At 38.2% G+C, this 22,159-nt stretch overlaps 1 protein-coding gene and 1 pseudogene across 3 annotated transcripts in view; both read right to left on the minus strand.

The window, feature by feature from the left end:
- The window catches only part of MACROD2 (mono-ADP ribosylhydrolase 2), a 2,100,238-nt gene that overhangs the window by 1,295,888 nt on the left and 782,191 nt on the right, over window positions 1-22,159 (minus strand). The gene's annotated exons all lie outside the window — the stretch shown is intronic.
- LOC110740606 lies at window positions 3,670-15,625 on the minus strand (annotated as a pseudogene).

The following is a 22,159-nucleotide window of genomic DNA, read 5'->3' on the forward strand; positions in this document are numbered from 1 at the left end:
GAGCTGCCATAAAATTGCCTTTTACCACCAAGTGTTCACTTTATCAGCACTTCCAGGGCTATCACTGGGATTCCCTTTTACAGCTAATAATGGTCAAAACCATATGCCAGAGCAGTTATAATGACAGAGAGAAGGACCATGCCAGAGTAAATAAATAACTTAGAGGTGCGATTCTAAATGAGGGAAGTACAGCATGGGCGATGGTCAGATACTCATTGACTAACAGTGTAAGCCAGCACTCCCTGACCAGAACTGGCCAACTACCCATGAGAATAAACCTACAATGAATACATTCTTCAGTGTACACACACACATACCATTTAAAATCTACAAATATTTTATATATAAAAATTTTAAATAGAAAAATGTCAGGTTTGTACTGAATCGGAAGTGCGGGAGCAATGCAAATGGGGTGTCAGGTATGCAATCCTGAATCCAACAGACAGAAGAGGAAGGCAATGTAATGTGGATTAAGGGGCTGCTTCCTAGATTTAGGAGGCTCTCCAACTCTCTAGGCCATTTAACTTCTGTGAGCAAATCCTTTAAGACTGTGGTACAGTAGGTTTTCATAACTGAAGGATTTCGAGGTGGACTTCATGAAGTATTCAGGGTTCCCAGGAGCCTCCATGCAACAGTGACAATGGGAAGGAGTCATGGTGTTTTCATGTGGACTCAGATTTCCAACCCACTTCATCCAGAACAAGGCCTGTTTCATATATTTATTTATTTTAAAGATTTTATTTAAATACAGGTTTCTAAGGCTTTTTGAAAATATTTAAAAAATCAAACCCAATGATCCCTAGGGTCCCTACCAACCCTAATATCTTATTCCCTGATTCCTCTGGAAGAGAAAAGAGGTGAACGGTTCTATTCTCACCATCACTAGCTGCCCTATCTACCAACTCCTGATGAATCACTGACTTGGCTACCTATGGTTGGCAACATGTGTAAATACAGACCTACAAGATCAGTTGTCCCCCAGGTTATCTGATGCTTCATTTGTCAACACAAAGTCAGGAAGAAAAAAGTGTGCCAGCGCGGAGAGTCAGTAGGAAAAAAATGGCAGAAAGAAGTTGAGGAGAGTCCAGGGACAGGGAGCTTTCAGGCCTCTCCTCATACCAGACCCATTTCTGCCAACTCCTGTGTGTCCTCAGAGAGTAAGGATGGGGGTAGGTGAGAAAGAGAAAGCAGGGAGGGAATAGAGAATGGAGTTGTTAATCTGACTGGTTAGAGCCTAAACTACTAATTGAATCATATTTTCTAATGGGTGGGTTCATCGTTTCTTAAAATGTAAGAACCTGCACTCCAGGTGCTTGATATGTATTCTCAAATTTAAAGAAGGCAGGAAGTTTTCACTGAAGTTAAGTTTTGAACTGAAGTTTTCACTGGAACACTAGGTACCGGTTCGCGTGGTAAGGCAGCACTTGGACATCCAGTTCACTGCCATTGTTTGCACAGTGCTCTCTTGGGAACTCTGCCAAGTAGTATAGTTTTAGCTGGGCAGGGTGGAGAAATTCCTGGGTTCTTTATCTATCAAATATTCCATCCTGATCCCCCTCTCCACCTCAAAAAGTGGAGAAAAAATATATATATAAGAAGAACATTCAGGTTAGATTGAAGGCATCACTGTAACATTCAGTCTTCTTTATGTTGGACACATAAAGAAGATTCTGAACTCTCACATTCTCCTCCCCTTCTAAGCTCAGCAGTACTCAAGGCCAGTCCTAGTAATTTTGTACAATACTCACTGGGTGCAGTTTCACCTGGGATGTGTGGTAACAACTTATTGTCACTAAGATTCTAGAAACTGTTTTAGGGTAAATAAGGATCCATGAAGGTACTTGCCAGTCCTCACAGGTAGTTCGTAGGCCACACTCCGTGGGTGAGGTCAGCCATCCCCATAGCTTGTAAGAGTTTTTTTCTCCCACAAGTGCATACTAGAGCACCAAAAAAAGACACATGGAATCTGGCAAGAAACAATCTGCCTCAGATGGTACAGAGACCATAATGAAGGGACTCCTCGTGATGTATGGGCAGGTTTCAGGCAACGGGGAAAGCATGTCAAATCACCAAGAGGACAGGAAGAGCAGAAAGTGGGACCCGCTGGGACTAAAGGCCTTGTGTTACTGCAGGCTTGGGAGCGCTGGTTCCATGAAGGAGGGGACTCTGAACAGGAACCATAGTCCTGGAGGAATACAGCCTCTGCCAGAAATGGGACCCAATGCAGGGAAGGCAGGAAAAGAATATCCCAACCTTTCCCTTCTCCTTCCCTCTCATCTCCTGCCAATGCCTCACCATAAGAAGTGGCAAGAGAGTCAGGTAATGCTAGCAAACACATCAGCCTCTTGGGGACATAGATAGGGCAGAGAAGGGATCTAAGTGATCTCATGCACATACATGCATGCAGGATAAGGCAACTGGAAATACTCAGTGCAGATTCTTAGCCCAAGGGGAAAGTATATACATATATCTGAGGTTTGTGAACCCCTTAGGACTACTCATGGATTCCAGGGTAAGACATTGTAAATGTATTAATGACTTTCAAATCTGTATCTCTAAGTTATATTGTGATCTTTCCCCCAAGCCTGGGTTTTAGATACACAGCTACCCACTAGACACCTTCTCTCAGCTATCCGACAGGCAGTGCGGATTCAGGCTGCTCAGAACAGAAGTGGTTCCCTTCCTCTTCCCTTTAACCTGCTCCTTCTCACAGGTTCCTTTTTCTGTGAATTTGAATCACTCTGGCCAGATAAGTCGAAATCTTTAAATCCTTTCCTTCTCTCTTTAAATCCCATCAGTAACTAAGCCCTATTAATTCCATCTTCTAAGTATCTCAAGAACTTCTTCTTTTACTATTGCCACCTCTTTGATACAGATTTCCATCACTTTTCACGTAGATCATGGTCTCTTCACATGCATCCCTGACCTCTTACCTGTTTTCCACAAAGTCACAGAGACAAACTTTTCTAAAAAGAAAATCACATCATACCATCCCATTAATTATAATTCTTCTGTCTCTCCCTTTAAGAAATCCAAATCCATCCAGATTCAACTGCATGTACACCAGCTTTGTCTACAGGGTCTCCCCGTGACCCTGAAGGTCTAGTAGCACCAAATGAGTGACAAGTGTTTTGCATACTATATGTTGTGAATACCTTTCTCTCAGCTTCCTCTCTATTTGGCCTGGTGAAGTGGTAACTTCTTATTTACAAGGAGTTTTGAAACTACAGAAGAGTTGCATAAATATCACAAAGATCTCCTATACATCCTCTTCCCTGCACTTTCATTCATTCATTAACATCCACTTACCGGATCACTTTCTCTGGTCCTAACCCCATCCTGTGAAGCTCATTTCCCCCTTTCTCTGTTCTCTGTTATTTTCCTGCTCTCGATGGTAACTGCACTCTGACATTGTTCTGTGCTTAGTTTACCTGTCTGTAATTTATGTTTTTTCTTTGTTTGTTTGTTTGTTTTTTGAGACGGAGTCTCACTCTGTCTCCCATGCTGGAGTGCAGTGGCGCAATCTCAGCTCACTGCAACCTCTACCTCCTGGGATCAAGTGGTTTTTGTGCCTCAGCCTCCCCAGTAGCAGGGACTACAGGTGCCCACAGTCACATCTGGCTAATTTTTGCATTTTTGGTAGAGACAGGGTTTCGTCATGTTGCCCAGGCTAGTCTTGAACTTCTGGCCTCAAGCAATCCACCTACCTCGGTCTCCCGAAGTGCCAGGATTACAGGCATGAGCCACTGCACCTGGCCTGTCTGTCTGTCATTTAATAGGCTAACTTCCATACTGACATAGGTGATGCATTACCAGGAACTTTTGCAGAGTTTACCCTAAGTAGACACCTGAGAAATAAATGCTCAGTGAGTAAGTGATAGAATATCCAATCCTATGATCAAAAGATCCCATGAAAAAAAGACATCAGGGTAGGTGGTTTTGTTTTTGTTTTTGATTTGGCATGGTTTTATTTACTTAGTTTTTTGCCATCTTATAAATTGAGTCAGTAATACTAGCTCTTATCTATCGCAAAGGAGCTGAGAAAGAAGAATCTGTCACTCAGTGAAGACACACCATGACCCCACTCCCGAGTAAGTCTTCTAAGCTTGTACAGACACTTGAGAGGAGATAAGTCCAAGAGGAGGGAATCCCTAATATGCTACATGATGGACTAAGTGGAGGGTTGTGCTAAAAGCATGACAGACCCTGTCAGGAATAAAAGTGACTGTCAATCTCTCTTGGGGAAGGCTGTGGATACCTTGCAGAGCTAATAAGGGTCCCAGGAAAGGAGGTAATCAGCCTCACCAGCAGGAGGCCATGTGAACGAACCAGCTGAGGCCCTGAGCAGAGAGGGTGGTGGGAGAACAGACCTCAGGTAGCAGCCACCAGCAGAAGCTATATTCAGGGATGTCACATAAATCTACCTAGTATGGAATGGGAAAAGACATGGTGATGATTCAGATTGCAGCAATTTACTAGTGGAGAAAATGCCTAAGTATTTACTGCCTTGTTTTCATTGTTGACAACATTTCTTTCCAATATGCAATAGCCTGAGTGCCTGCAGATTGCAAAGTAAGGAGCTCCTAGGTTTGTGTGCAGGGACTATAAATGGGCACCTTAGACCAAAAGGCAAGTGGTGTGTTTTCAGAGTAAGCTCATCTACGGCTCTATCAAATGGAAACTGCATTTCAGATTGGTGGCCTTAAAAAAGCAGTCAGAGAAAAAGCACCCCAGGAGAGGAACCAGCGAGAGCAGGAATTCAGAACCAGTGTCAGGATTCAGCACTATTAGACTTGCTCTCGCATACCAATGAGCTGAAAGAGCTATTTCATAATAAGGATCTTGGGAATAAAGAACAAGTTTAGGTGAGAGTTACTTTGAAGGAAGGGTCAGTAAACTCACTGAAATAAATGTACAAAATTCTGTGTTCACCAAAAATGGAGCACAGTCAGTAGTCGGGGTATGATGCTGGCAATTAAATGAGCAATTTGTCAACTCTTTAAACTCACATATAGATATCATGACTCAAATGTTAATAATGTACAGCAATGGAAATGTTTCAGGAGGTTGCATGGAGAAAGAAAGCCAATCCTCAGCAACTGTTGATTGGGAATTTACTCAGTAAGTAAGTGTAAGGCAATTTCCTATTCCCAAGAATCTCATTCTCAGGATCCAGGGAAGAAATCTTAACAATACCCAAATATCTGTATGTCAAAGATGAAAACAGACTTTCTAATAGAGGCAAAGACAAAATGGTATTGAGGACAGCTGGGAGAATCAGGAAGGGTCCCAATGAGGAGGAGGCATCTAAGATGGAACTTGAAAAGGCAAGATTTCAATAGACTGAACTGTGAGATGAGGAGGTCTCAGAGAAACAATGAGGAGGAGTTCCAGAAGAAGGTGGCTAACAGCCTCAATACTGCAAAAAAAAATCAAAGAGAATAAGAACAGAGAAAAGACTATTAAATTCTGCACAAAGGAGAGCTTTGGTCACTACCATAATAGCAGTTTCAGTAACGTTGATGAAACAGAGCTCGATTTTGAATGACTGACGTTGTAAATTGCTAGTAAAAGTGTGACAATAATAAGTGGAGACCTAAGTTTGTAGTTGTTGGCTGGTAAAAGGAAGAAGAGGAAAGGTTCAAAACGTTGAATGGAGGCAGAGTAATTAAAGGGCATCTGTTCACTTTCTGGGAGGGATAGAAGATAACTCAGAATAATGTGAAGCAAGGGAAACTAGAAGGATAAAAAGAACCAAAAGGCCTGGTGGATGGTGCATGTTTAGGGAACAAGGTCCTAAACGGAGCTGGGGCAGAGCGATGGAGAAAGAGTACTCTGTAATTTGTTTTAGATCTACTTAACTCATGATTTAGAGGACTATGTTTAGTAATAATAAACAGTGAGTATTAATAACTTCCACTGACAATTGTATTAAATGCCAGAAAATAACAAGAACTAACATTAATTAATACTTGCTATGCACCTGGCCCCAGGCTCAGAACTTTATACTTAAAATAAAATTCTGCATCATTTCTGCATGCTTATAGTATCAGATATCCCCAGAGTAAGTGAAAGTTTTATAAGTATAAACAATCTTGTTCACTTCCAAGATTGCAGATACCCAGCTTGCCACCACCTGGAAATAAACAACTTGCCATCTACGCAGGATCCCTCCCTGCCCTCACTCCACCCTGCCCCCAGCTCGACAGGAAACATGGGGACCTATGTGACCCATATCTCTTCATCTGCAGTTGTTATTTTCCCCTTGGGAGTTCTGTACAACACAGGAACCCTCCCTACCCCTCATGATTTCAGCAGTTTATGGCTCATTTAGAGCCACCTCAGAAAATCTCTCCAATGCCCGATGCCCAAGTAAGCACTTCCTTTACTCAGATGCCTATGCTCCAGCTCCTATCTGTTTAGCTCAGGAATATCAATTAACTTACTCTGTCTTTTGCTGCTCCTCTCCTCTGTTACTCATTTAATTTTTAAGTTGAAAGGGAACTTAATCCCCCTTGATAATCAGAAAAGCACCTACCATTAATATTTACAAAAAGAAGGGAAAATTAATATATAGTGGAGTGAAATCACACAGTACAATAAATCCTCCTCCCTTTCAAGATACCCAGAATTTCTCTCCAGCATCTACATGAACCTGTGTATCTACATCCTGATTTCCTAATTGTACCATTTTTGTCTTAGGCTTCAAAATTAAAACAAGGTAATTTTTGGGCTTTTTTTTTTTCCTATTTTAAGATGTAAAATAATATTTTCTGTAATTTGTCACTGTAAATTAAAGTGATTTATTCTATACTATGGGCAAAACAGGTTTTATGGGCTAACCTAGATGTCATTTAGAAACTTGATTGTTCATGAAAATGAACTCTGCATTCTAAATGACTAACTTATAAATACACCTTCGTAATACAATCTCTTTGTATGTTGAAAACTCTTTGAATATGAAGATAAAGCATAATGTGATATTGTTATGCAAATGATGGCATGGAATATCTAACTAAACATTAATGATGCCTTTTTCAAGATTATTAATTAATTTTTGTACTAGATTAGTTATGCTATCAAATACTCTTTAAAATTTCTCAGCAGCTTCCTATGTAGTAGAAATTATTTAAGAAAATTGACTCAAATATAAGATACATAAGCATATTAAGAGTGTAAGACCTTCCCAATGTCTACTTTTGATATGTCTGATGGCATATCAAAAATACCTTATAAATTCTCCTGTTGTGCTAATGACTTGAAAATTACAATGAACCAGAAAAGCAATCTATACAGTAATTAATGAATTAATAGTCTACCTCATTTCAAAAAGGCACTCAAGTCAGCCTGACAGAAAGCATATAATTAAGCAAGATACAATGAATTGAATATGAACTTGAAAAAGGAGATAAAAGGAGAGTAAGATGGAGAGCATAGGTGGATTCATACACAGATACATGCCATGAAATACTGCAATTATAACTGGGCCTCCAGATTTGGTTCCTAGAGTTACAGAACCCAATCTAAAGAGAGAAAAAAATGATCAATTTCAAGATTTGCAGTGTTTACCTAGTAAAAACTACCTTAATAGTACTTATCTAAGAATGCGAACAAGTATCTCTGATACCGAAATCCTAAAGAGATCCTCAGTATTTTCTATGATATTCCTAGAGTAATTCCAATGATAGGATCCACAGTGAGACTCAAATCTTCTCCACACAAGGAGATGGCAGTGCCCTAAAGCCTAGTTGGATAAAAACCAGCTCCATGGGAAGCTATTAAAATGCTGTACAGTGCACGGGTCCCCCAGTGGACTTGCTCAGTCACAAACTCCTTTAAAGCATCTGTTATAATATATGAACTAATTATCTTTAAGTCAATCTTACCTAAATATTCAGTCCCAGTCCACGTTTTGAAATGTACTGAGCATTACCAAATTCACAGGCCTGAATCCAGCTACTTAGTATGGCTGTGGAAATACAGGACTGCATGCTTTAATAAGCCATGAAGCTCAGGGAAGCATTCTGGGCATGGAATTGCTGTTGAATCTGAATGCAGATTACTTCTGCTTTCCAGAATAAACAAATGTTGAAATTATCCTAAAATGGATAATGATACTACAAATATTGAAGTGAGTAACACTTAATATTATATAAATCTAGTGGCACACGTGATCTTCTGCTTAAACAAAAGAAATACACAGCAAAGGAGACACTAGAAAATGGAAATTACCTGTGTTTTTTTTTAATAAATCTGAAATCAGTGAAGTTTAGATGCAGTCTTTTTTCTTTCTTTTTTCTTTTTTTTAAAGCTTTTTGGCTGTAAGTTCATGCAATGCAAAATAATCCTCTCCAATTTTACTGAGGTGGCCAACCATGTCCATGACCAAATCTGCCTCTAAACTGGAACTCAGTTGCTGACCCAGCTCCAGCTTGGCTTTCTTGTTGGCATCAGGAGGTGCAGCACTCCATCTGTAGGTATCTCTGTCGGCTTCCCCTCTTGTGAGTCTTGCAGGTCTTTCACCCTTCAGACCTTTAGGTCGAGGGCTGCCAGTCTCTGCACAGCTGCTGTGTATAGTGGCAGGCACAATCTCCGGGGGGAGATGAAGGTAATCACGGAGATACTGGATACCCTCATTGGTAAGGTACCAGTAGAAATGTCTCCAGGCAAACTGTTCCTTCACGTAGCCTCGGGACTTGAGAGACTTCATGGCCGTCATGACATGAAGGTTGGACACATTCTTGTCTGCCAGCTCCAGGTGCTTAGGCATGTGGATATCCTTCTTGACCACCATGACTCCCTCCTTAAAAAGGAGTCATAAATGGCAATCTGGTTCTTCTTAGGCATCAACATCTAGATGGCTGTAGGGTCCGGAGCCAGGGCCTCGATACAGTCTTTTAAAAAGAGACATATTGGATCTATTTTCTTTAATGCCTACCTAAGAAAAATAACATTATTGTCCAAAGTTGTACTTTTTAATCTTTTGAAACTAAATGAAATTTACTCTTCTAAATTCCTTAGTATATTTGAGAGTATTATGACTGAATTTCTAATTGGTCTCACAGTGCTTGTTTTGTTTTTCAATTTGCTATAGAGAACTGAAATATAATAATTAAGATTTTAATTTACTGTTACTGAAAGTGATTTCCTTTTAAAATCATAACTGTATTATTCATTTGCTAAGTTTTCCTAAAACTTTGTATTACTTCTTTATTTCTATTATGTTAGGATAACAAATGAAGGAAACAAAACTCTACAAGATACATTTATTTTCTTTCAGATATTTAATTCAAAAATGTCATCTTTTGTAATAAACTTATTATATTAGTCCATTTTCATGTGGCTATGAAGAAATATCTGAGACTGGGTAATTTATAATGGAAAGAAGTTTAATTGACTTCTGCATGGCTGGGGAGGTCTCAGGAAACTTACAATCATGGTGGAAAAGGAAGCAAACATGCAATTCTTCACATGGTGGCAAGAGAGAGAAGAATGAGAAAAGAGTCAAGGGAGAAGTCCCTTATAAGACCATCGGATCTCATAAGAACTCACTCACTATCATAAGAACAGTATGGGGGAAACATTATCTCCACCTGGTCCCACCCTTGACACATGGGGATTACTAGAATTCAAGGTGAAATCTGGGTGGGGACACAAGCCAAACCATATCACTTATAAAAGAGTATAACATTGTCAAGATTCAGAATGAAACAATATCTTTTTTTGTTCTCATTGTACTTGTTAGAAGTGTTTTCATAAAGCTAGGAGCATGTGGTTTAAAGCCTCATTACATCAAGACTGAGGAAAACAGGTCAGTCACTAACCATGAAGGGGCTTGACAAGCTTCCAATTTATAATTGAAATTCATCCATTATAATTTTGTGATAACCTCTCATATGTCAAACTAACTATTAGTACCAGGGATATAATTAATAACCAGGATACATAAGGTTCCTACTGTCATGAAACTCACAACCTAAGGAGAAAAGCCAACACATTTTTACAAACCATAAACTATGTCAAATTCAATGAAGACAATAAACAGATGCTGTGAGAAAAATAACATGAAATGTTGAATTTAGAAAGGTGGTCAGGCAATACTATTCTGAGGAGGGGATATGATTAAGCTCAGACTAGAAGAAGGAGTCACATACATAAAAAGTAACCTAGAAAGAGGGAACAGAAAGCAAAATCCAGATATGAAAAAAAAGCTTGACATAATTTAGGAACTGATGGAAGCCATGGAGTTAGTAAGTGATGGCGAGACAGGAGATGTTTCTGGTCACTAGAGATGCCAAATCATGTAAAGCCTAAAAGTCTCAGTAAGATTTTTTATTTTCTTGTGAAATAAATGGGAGAGAAACAATGAAGGACTGCATGAGAGAGGCAAGGATAAGGGAAAGTATCTAGAAAACAGAATGAATTAATGAAATTTAGCCCCCTTTAATAACTGACGTTACTAGTAAATCTTAAGAGATCAGTTTTGAAAGCTACAGAAATCTCAGATAAACAAAAGCAACTAAATTGGGTATAACAAATATAACAAACGTTATGTTCAGAATATGGACAACTTGGGTTTTTTTGAGGTTCTTCCTATTGATAGAATATTTATTTCCTCTTAATTACATACATCCACAGGCCTCCTAGATTCTTAGAATTACGTTTTCCTCCAAAGGAAAATAGACATAGAAAAGTACCCAGTGTAATATAATAAACACTTCAGTTCTCACCATTAACAGTTTTGAATTTTTCAGACTTATTTCAGCAATAATGTTGATTTAACACACCTTATCCTAAATTTTGACCCTCTCCAACGCAAGCTAATTAATCCTTTCAAAAACTAAGTTATTTTTTCTTGGTAGATAAGGCTATAAAGTCACTGAATTTACTAAACTTTGTAATCAAAAATTCATGTAACCAATGCTCATGAGGGCTGCAATATTCAGGTCATTTCACATCTAACCTAAAAACATATATATAAGAAGTTGTTACGCACTTGTCTCTGATTTTAAAAGCATATGTGGCATTCTGAAGTACATGAGTCAAGAAATGTGCCCACCATGATAACCTCATCTGAAATGGCCCAGAGGAGGAATCATGAGAACATGGCTGAGGTGAACTCATCAGAGATGGCCCAAAGCTGGAGTGGTGAGAACATGGCTAAGGTGACCTCATCTAAAATAGCCCAAGGACTGAGTGGGGAAAGCAACAGGAAAGAGTGGACTCTCCCACTCTGATGGAGTATTGGCTCCAGCACACATCACTCTGGTTTCTCCACCCACCCTAATTCCTAAGGATGATCTTAGATTCAGATTGGAAGATTCTGAACTAGAGTTGTCACTTCCACCAAGGCAGAACTTGTTCTTTGATTGCTCAGCTGTTTTCAGCTGATAAGTGAATCAAGATCCCCTCAGGACAAAGCTGACATTGTTTTTGCTTATCGTAAGCCATTCTTAGGGTCATGAGACCTTAAAAATACCTTCATGGTACATCTATGAATAAACAACAACAACAATAACAACAAAAAATAGAAAATTTGTTCAAGTTGGGTATTCAGCTTAATAAAAATTGTGATCCTTAAGTTCATGGAAATTCACTATCCCCTTGGTATTCAAAAAAAAAAAAAAAAATTTTACCTAAAAATGTCCCACATGCAAGAGTTTATAGATTCTGGAGTGACAGATATTATCTGATTTCAAAAATATTTTTCATAATGTTTATTCTATGGGCCAGAGTGTTCTTGAGGAAACTACTTTAGGACCCCAGAGTCTTCAATTAAAGGGTTACATACCATTTTCAGTTTATAGTCCTGTGCATAACTAAGACAACTTCCAGATGAAAGGAGACTCTATGCCCACCAGACATTTAATATCCTACTCTCCACACTCCCTAAATGAGAGAAACTGAATACAAGTAACTAGGAATCGACAGCAACCACTAATTGACACAGATACAACTATCTCATAATACATTTACTATTTTAATAATCCTTTCACCACAGTTAATAACATCTCTTGGAAGCTGAGGTCTGAGATTGAATTAGACACACGCGACTTTGGCTTCTCTTCCAAGAAATTAGAAAAAGTTCGGGACATTATAGATCTGTATAGATGTTTTCAGAGAAATAACTGCATTTTTAAATAAACCAATAATAACCATCTAGGTGAAGGTGGAGACTATGTCAATCTCCATGATGACCATTCTATTTGCCAAGGGTACCATATTATTTGTTGAATTAATGCTGGATCATCTGGCATATAACATGGTAACTAGAAATATTAAAAAAATGTTATTAAATAGTTGTAACTTCCAATTGGTAGCTTACTTTTATGGAAGTATTTTACTTCATTAAAAATAATTTATGTTGATTTCCATCTGCCTCTCCATTCCCATTTTGGTTGTTATTATTTTATATCAGCATAAAACCCCAGAGACTGAACACTCATCTATTTTTGCCACATATTTCCTGTTATCAAGTCACAGTTCCCAGTTTGTGAAACAAAAATTTGGACATGATGTTTTAGGGGATACATATATATTTTTAAGTACCTAAGTCCTCAAATTGCTCAACACTAACAAATGTGACTTCTACTGAATAAGGCAGGATTGTAAAGGATTGTCTTTTATGGTCTGAGATTACCCATTTTAACTCAAAATCTCTGTTTTATTAAAGCAACTTTCTTAAGAAAAGTGCCACCAATACTATAAGCTGTCAGATAAATCAAGATAATGTAAAGCAAGAGTTGTGTTTTGTTGGTTTTTTTCTCCATATGACTTTTTTTAAACAGATGCTTCTGGTATAATTCAGCTATGTAAGCACTAGAAGAAAGCAATAAGTAAAAATAGAATATGAAATTTGAATTAAAAATGATTATCTTTTTAGGTATTGATAGTAATCTATTTAAGCCCTAAAAATTCAAAGTTTCCTTTATAAATATACATGCATGCACACACATAATACACACACGCCTACACTTATATATTTGTTGAAAATATATTGAACATATTTTATGTACCAGGTCCTAGGTTGGGTGCTGGTAAGGCAATGAAAATCAAAAGCAGACATGAACCTTGGTCTTCTCAAGCTTGCAGTCCAAAGGGCAGAAAGATATTAATGAAACAATCATTAAAAAATGCAAACTTATCACAGTAATCAGCACTGCAAAGAAGATATATATGGCATATAGTAGAGGCATGTGGTCTTGCAAAAACTGGAAGAACCTGCTTCATTTAGAGGCAGGGGTTTTCTGTCACAGGAATGAGGTAGGATCAGAAAAATAAATAGGAGTTAACTAGGCAAAAACAAGGAGCATATGCACATGTCTGGCTCTGAAATGCAGGGGAGCTAAACACAAGTGAGTGCAACCCTCAATGGGGAGCCAGTGGATATATACAACTAGCTGCCTATTCTTCAGGCATATAATTATGGGTCCTATTCTGCAAACTTTCCAGATGGCCTATAAAATCAGACCACCATTCCCTAGAGAGGCAAACTCAATAATACATTCTTACAATGGCTTTTGCTTGTGTTATTTTGTTTTTTCCTCATTCTCCTTATTCCCTCACTCCTGCTTCCTGGCCTCACATTCCAAATAAATGCCCTACAAAATCTGTGTCTCATGATATGCTTTTTAAGGAACTGCAAACTAATACGCTTAAGCATGGCATAGGATGAGATAGGAACAAAAATGTATATAGGTCTGTCAGGCATTTTACCTCTATCCATTCAATGGGAAGCCTTTGAAGTATTTTAAAAAGATGGAGACATTATTAGACGTGCTTTTCAATAAGATCTTTCTGGCTCCAATGCAGAGAACAGATCAGATGGAGGCAAAAGGAGATGAGGTTCAGAAGATAATACAATGCTGCAGATGAGAGAGGATGGTGGATTAGACTAGGGAGAAACCACAGTGACAGAAAGAAGCAGATACATTCCAGAGCTATTTAGGCAATAAAATCAATAGGGCTTAATGAGAAAAGATGTGTTTAGGATGACTCTTATTTTTTTTGGCTTCTATTACTCAATGGATGTGGTAGGATTCACTGAGCTAGACAGCACTGAAGAAGTCTGGTGGTACAAGAGGGAATAATTATAAATGTTTTAAATTTAAATTTAGGCTTAAGTTGAGTCTGAGGTGTCTTTGAAACATCTTGGAAGAAATATAAAATAGGTAATTAAATATATGGTTTTGAAACTAAGGGAACAATTTAAGCATTTCTGATTCAGCTTTATTTGGATGGCAATGAGTTTCAGAATCATGGATGACACTAAATAGAGAGGCCATATTAAAAAACAACAACAACAAAAAAAAACAAAGATGAGGAGATGGTGGTATCAGGTCTTGAGGAAGCTGGACCAGCAAAGGAAACTAAAAGGGGACCAGAGGGGTGGGAGAACGCAAAGGCCTATAGTGCTCATTGCTACTCCAGAGGTAGGTAAGATTACTATGGTAGGTTATGTTCTTGGCCCTAATTCTTCCCCTCTTCATACATCCACATTCTTTACTGTGTGACTTTGCAGTTTCACCCACAAAAATCAGTGGAGTATATTTTCTTTGTTCAAGTGACTTGTTTTAGCCAAAAGAAAAAGGAAAAATTGATGGCATGTAGGATCTGAGCATTTCCACTTATCCTCTTGTGCTTCTCTAGTCTTCCCATGAGAAGGGCACGCCTGGCTAGCCATTGAGTCCCAGAAGAAATACAGACAGTGGGGCAGAGCCCAAGGGTGGAGCGAACTCACAGGTACAAGAACTAGGTAGAGCTTTATTTAACTTCAGGATTGTTTGCCCCTGAAGTTTGACATTTTTGATTATGCAACATCATCTGGACAATAGAAAACTAGACTAAAACCTGTCTGCTAGATTAAGGATGTCAGTCACTAATTGATACAGATCAGTTTTGCTATGGGAAGAAGAAAAGAGACAAGGTAGTGAAAGAAGCACATGGATTTGAGGGAAGTTACATGTGAACATGTGCTGTGTGTCTTAAATGGCTATAAACATGTCAGTTAAAAAGATAAAAAAAAAAAAGGAAGAAGAAACTGAATACTCAATAATAAAACAGAAGATCTGATAGGTGCCATTTGAGAGATTAGGTGAGGTGTAATGGGAGTTCACATTAATGATGACACAGGTCAAGGGTGGGGCTGGGAGGGCAGTAAGGAAGCCCAAGGAGGGCCGGGCTCATGAGCACTCTCCCCAGGTGACAGCCTCAGGTGTTATTCACATTGTGCTTATTTCCACCAGTACGAAACAAGTCAAGTTCAGTTAAAGTTTGGTTGAATGTATTCTTTAGTTATATAAGTGACATAAGATCTACAATAATATAAGATCGTATTATTCTTTAATTAAAAGCCTGACAGGGAAACAAACAAAAGAAAACTTCAACTGTACATAGGGTCTAGTATAGAATGCTAAAAAATCACAATGCTAAAATGGGGAGGAATAAGTAAAGGCAGACAGATTTATCACCAACCAGATTAGTTATTTGTTAGTTATTTATAAAACATACATTATAAAGATAACATAACCAGTTTTGGTGTATTTTGCTATACTCTGATTATTTCTATTAATTAAAATAATTGGATATGGCCAGGCATGGTGGCTCACACTCGTAATCCCAGCACTTTGGGAGGCCGAGTTGAGTAGATTACTTGAGCCCAGGAGTTCAACACCAGCCTGGGAAACATGGTGAAACCTCATCTCTACAAAAAATACAAGAATTATTTGGGCGTGGTGGCATGCACCTGTAGTCCCAGTTACTCAGGAGGCTGAGGTGAGCAGATCACTTGCGCCCAGGAGGCAGAGGTTGCAGTGAGCAGATTGTGCCACTGCACTCCAACCAGGGTGACAAATTGAGATCAATAATAATAACAATAAATAATAATAATTGGTTAGAACACTCCAACTTCTGATGATCGTAAATAACGTTTTACCCTATTATTCTAATAAATGTAAATTATTGAAGATTAACATTTTTATGAAACATGATTTAATATTCAGATAAACATCAACACTGTTCTAACTTTGAAAAAGTGAATACAAGCTGCCTATAATTTTATAGTGTTTCTAAATCATTTTTTTAACATCTCAAATGAGTTATATAATAAAATACACATAATAATTTTGTATTCTAAATCTAGATTTTTGTAGGATATACAATTAAGAGGCTAAACAATAAGGATAATTTCCAAAACTAGAAGAATATTCAAGTTTCTTATGAATATTTCTTTTCTTTTTTAAAATTGTGATTTAAAAACACAACATAAAATTTACCATCTTAAGCATTTGGAAGTGTGTAGTTCAGAAGTGTTAAGTATACTCACATTTTTGTAAACAAATCTCCAGAACATTTCATCCCACAGATCTGAAAATATGTACACATTAAACAACTCTTCTTTTCTCCCTCCTCCTAGCCCCTGGTAATTACCATTCTACCTTCTGTTTCCATGAATTTGATCACTTTGCTAGCTCACATAAGTGGAATCTTTCCCTAATAAAATGTACCCCAAGGTACCACTTTCTATTAGAAGATTCATGTTTACGCCTCATCACAAATAATATTTAAAATCTGTTTATGTATGCCTATATAAGAGTAAATAAAACATTCTTATGCTACTAAAATGAAAGCATTATTTGAAGTTCAAAGGAATCAGTAGATCATAGTAGATTAACCTTTGTATTGATATTTCCTACAATTAAATATTCAGTCTCAGATCTAATGCTTCTGGTGATACACACTTAGAGATCCTTCCTTCCTTCCTTCCTTCCTTCCTTCCTTCCTTCCTTCCTTCCTTCCTTCCTTCCTTCCTTCCCTCCCTCCCTCCCTCCCTTCCTCCCTCCTTCCTTCCTTTTTTTCTCTTTTTTTCTCTTTCTTTTTAGTAGATTAGGAAATATAAGCTATGCAATTTATATCCAATCATCTCCCTGGCACTAAAAAAGTGTGAGTGCAGCCCAGACAGCACTTGCTAAAGTTCTGTTGGCAAATACAAGGGAGTAGGAGGCTAGGCACGTTTTCATTACATAGCATATGACGTTCAAGCTGCAGAAATGGTTGCATTTTTAATTTTCAAATGGCATGGGTTATAGGGCAATTTCTTTCCAGGTAAAATGAAGTCCTGAGAAAAATACTAAAGTATTTTAGTGGTGTTTGTGTCACTATGTTAACTATTGTTTGTATGAGACAAAATACAAAGAGGAAAAGACAAATAGATGAAATCATAAGAGATTTATTAGCAAAAACATTTCCTTTGTGAAGGGCATAAACTCCTATAAATTAATGACTTGGGTGGGTGGTTGAAATCAACACTAACATCCATAGTGTCCCATTGCTAATGTCTACACCTGTGGTTTCCATGGAGGCATCTGTTTTCTCAGTTGCTCTAGAGCGTCATGGTGCATGGATGGCAGAGATGCTAACTGTTCCTCAGGGCCATTCCTGCCTCCTACGTAAGAACTATAGTCTGCTCAATGCAGCAAGCCAAAGGCAGCTCTCCACTTTAGAATTTCTAAAGCCAATTCAACTCATAACAGCATTAACTAGTTTGGAAAGTTCATAGTCACTAATACAATTTTGACATAGAAGTAGACAAATTCCTTGAGATATAAAGGCTTTCTAGAGTCCATCCTTATACTAAGCAATGACATATTTAAGTCAACTTATTTTATTTAACAGTTCTCTACATCTTCTCTGTGCCCTACTTAAGTTTCTTAATAGTCAAAGGTATGCATTAAAGGTGACCTCCCTACAAAGGTATGTTAAGGTACAAAATTTCTGCTTCTTGATAGTTCATGACAAATATTTACAAAGACCTACTAAGTGTTAGGCACTGAACTACGCACTGGATACAGTGGTTAATTCATAGTCTGTGTCTTGATGGAGATGGTTTCTTGAAGGGGAAGACAACCATTTAACAAGGAGTTCCCCAATGAGTTGTACTTCAAATTGTGACAGAGTAAAAATAATGAAAAGCAGCAGCAAAATATGCTGTGAATATGCTTCTATCTCAGGGTCTGGCCTAGTCTGAATGGGAAACATGTTCAGGAAAGGTTTTCTTGAGCACATGACATGGGCATGCTAAGGGGCATGTAGGAACTAACTGGGTTAAATGAGTGGAGAAGAGCAGTCAAGACAAGAGGAAAGGCTCATCAAGGATCCTCCTTTGAGAATCTTGTATATGTGGTATATCTGGTACAAAAGCTCAATTCTAAGATTATAATGGTTTCCTTAGATAGGTATATGCCTTCCTCCAAAGAAACATTTGAGAACTGTATCCTTTCCTCTGAGACAATTCTCAGGAAACTGTCAGAAAAGCCAAATCCAGAAAGACCATGTTGGCATGACTTTATTAAATGTGGATACTGTCCTAGTAGACATGCAGGAGAGGCCCCTCTATTAACATCCCTTCTTCTAGAAGTTCACTTTCTCTTCCATTTGACCCTCAAACTCATCCTATTATAACAACAGAGATAGGAGCAGAGGCACACAAGATTGATATCCTTTTGTCTCTGCATGAGAACCTCTATAATACCTTCCTATTCCGCTCCCATACTCTCCTGAGATTCTCCCTTGGCCTCCCTCCTTCCACCCAAGCAAGAGCCTCAGGGGCAAAAAGAATTGCAGAAAAAATGAGCTTTTTCTTATAAAGACTTCTAGTGAGTGAAATGCCTGCTCTTTACCAAGCAATCCTACTTAGGTGAACTTGAAACTGTAGCTGACTCTGAAATTGTAAAGTGGAAGAGAGGGCTGCAGAAGCCTTAAATCCAATCTAGTTTCAGGTCTTCACTCACCCAGTCACCTAGTTTTCAATCTTTCTACTCCTCATTCTAATACTTCACTACATCCTGACAACTTACAAACAATTGTGACTCTTCATTCTCCTCTGCCTCTATCTTGATGCTTAAGCTCTATTACAGTCTCCTGTCCCTGAGTAATTCTACCCCTAATCCCTGGCCCAAACAATGAGAGTCACTGTTGATGGTTTATGGCTGGGCTGTGTTCTCACTTTGCTTCTTTTGAGGTTGGAGGAATGAAGACAGGAAAATCCTCACTCCTACTGACAGGGCTGCTACAGAAGAATGAGCTCTGGGCCTCCCGACTTGGATCTGGCAAAGCATGCTACCTTCATAGGCACTGCTATTCATGTTGGTTTGGTTGGATAGCAGGATGAGGACTGGGCATATGATGGGTTAAGTTGGCTTCTGCAGGCTATTCTGGGAATACACCCAACATTTGTAGCTTTCATTTTTCTATTGAAAAGTACCTCTAAGTTACAAATAACCAACTAACAAATGAGTTTTTGGAACAGAATTGTTTGTAAGATGAGGGACTGACTGCAATTAGAATGAAACAATGTAGTTTGGTGGAAATTCAATTGAATTAACCCAAAAGCAGAAAGATGAAAGGCGATTCCAGAAAGCCAAGTAATTCTCATTAAAAAAATACCATTAGTTAGTAAATTAGACTGTTTTTGAAACCTACAGTAACCCTTTCGGGACACATAGGTAGCAGTACGTTAATGCGTTAATGGATTTAAAAGTATTCCCAAAAGGCCTTGACTAGTTTCAGCACTCGGAAAATGTGATTCATTATTTTACATTAGGCCATAAGAGATACAGTTATTTGTCAAATAACTAAGCATGAAGGCAGCAGAATGAAATGTATGGCTAATATAGTTTCTATCATATCCTTACACGTTACAGGCTATACACACAGACACAGACACACACATACATTTCTCAATACAAACATCATGGTCACAAAACGTAAATTTTTTAACCTTAGATAGTATAAGATTTACTTATTTTCTCTCCTTTTACATTAAACTATTTGGCAAGAAAATAAACTCTTAAAACAGGTACCAGAAATGTATTTTAATAACAAGTGATATTAAATTTTGATTTAAGATTCTTTTATGTCAGCTCCTCTGAAGGAAAATATATTCGCCTGCAAACATGAGTGGTCACAGCAGAAGATAACTGCAGGAGTTCCTCTGTCAAGATGGAAAGGGAAATTCCTGGTAGTGAAAAGTTGAAAGCAGCTGGGAGGCCTGAATGGTTATTTCAGTTGATTGAGTTCATGGTGAAGGCAACATTGTCATTGTTTCCATTCCCAAAGGAGTCAGTTAACTTTGTTGTTTTCCATGGAAATAAATATCAGCTTCCTAATATGAGAGGAGTAGCCATGAGGCGGTAATTTGAGAACAGCACCGGGGCAGGGTGTGGGGACTTCACAGGTTATCTGGCCAAGATGTCTTCAGACTGTTCCTTCAGAGCCCTAGAGATTAATATACAGCTCTCTGAGAGACCAGAAGGACTGCTTCCATATTCTTTAGTTTTTCAGGAAATTTCTGGTAGTAAGTTTTCATCAGAGGCAAATGGATCTTTAGTTTCTTTTCTACAAAGCTCTGACTTCAACCACCTGACGGAAGGGTCCCAATGAGGTAACACCTCCTTTCCAACATCGGACAGTAGCGCAGCTACAGCAAGGTGGACTCTGGGTGGGGGTAAAATCACCTGGTACATACAATGAGAGGCATTTATTGAGTACTCACAACAGGCCAGCAACTCCTACAAATGTTGAACATTAACTCATTAAAGCCTCATAACAACCCAATGAATAAGTACAATTACTGTCCCCCTTTGGTGAAGTAAATAACCTAGTAAAAAGTGGAACCAGAATTGGATGGCTGAAAGTCTATATCCACAGCCATAGCCTTAAGCACTATGATACCTGTCTCTGAACACGTTAGAATGCCTAGGGAAATGTTCGGAGACATGCCCTCGGTGCTGTAACACTGCCTCTGCAGGACACCTGTCAGCCATGATATTCTGCAGCATTAAAACATGTGAGGTGGCTGCTTAGACAACCCCACTTCTACCATAGTCACATAGGCCTATAAAAATAAAGACATTTAGCAAGAAGTACATTCTCCTTTTCATTCAGAATCTATTCAAAGGGTAAAATGCTTTACAAAAATATTTCTAACCTAATTTTTTTAGTTGGATGTGTTTTGGAAGATAAAGATTTTAAAAATTGGTTCTGAAAAGTACAAGTCAAGGTACTCAATTTCAGTAGTTTCAGGATGCCCAGGAAGGCCTTGGTCCAATTTCTAGCCCAGCGCCCTGAAAATCAAAGGCACAAATGATTCAGAAGAAATCTAACATAGGATAGCTAATGCTACCTCCTTATGATTGCTGGAGGAACAGTCATGTCTGAAATATACCTTACAGCCTGAGAAAATAAATGCACTATAGTAGTTATTATTGCTGAGAAACAAATCATCCCAAAACTTAGTGGCTGAAAAAAACAAACATTTATTACTTCTGATTTTGTGGGTTGGGTGAGTACTTCTTCCCGTCTGTACCAGTTTGGCTGGGGCTTGAAGGTGTAGGATGGCAAAACTCTCACATGTTAGGGGCCTTAGCTGGGACCTCTCTACAAGGTATCTCATCCTCTAAAAGGCTAACTCAGGTTTCTTCAGACAGTGAAAAAGGGTCTCAGCTACAAGAAAGAGCTAGTCAAACGCAAAAGCACTGCGTAAGCCTTTGCTTGAGCGATTTTTGACACTGCTCCATCAGCCATTGTTAAGTTATGTGGTCAAATCCAAAGCTGATGTGGGAGGGGCCTACTCAATGTGTGAAAATAAAGATGTGAACTATGATGATCATTTTCTAACAAGCTACTACATTTTAAGTTTTTAAAGTTAAATTCACTTAATACAGATGTAAATACTTGAAAAAAAGCTAAGACAGTGTATGTCAAGTGTTCTCACCACAAACATGAAAACTATGTAAGATAATACATATGTTAATTAGCTAGATTTAGTCATTCCACAAGGTACATATACTTGCAAACAATATGTTGTCCATGGTAAATACATACAATTTTATCTGTCAATTAAAAAAAAATTAAAGTAAACTGAGTTTTACCTGAAAACATAGCTTCTATGATCTTACCAGCAAAATTTCTCTTCAAAGAATCAAAAATCCATCCTATTCCCATGCAGCCTCTTGCATACATATGCTTCACTTTATATCATAAATGTGTCTGTATTAGTGTACTCTGGCTGCTGTAACAAATTTCAACAAATGTAATCACTTAAAACAACACAAATTTATTATCTTATTGCTCTGGAAGTCAGAAGTTCAAAATCTGTTTG

Source organism: Papio anubis, chromosome 16, assembly GCF_008728515.1.
Source record: "Papio anubis isolate 15944 chromosome 16, Panubis1.0, whole genome shotgun sequence".
Taxonomy (NCBI): Eukaryota; Metazoa; Chordata; class Mammalia; order Primates; family Cercopithecidae; genus Papio; species Papio anubis.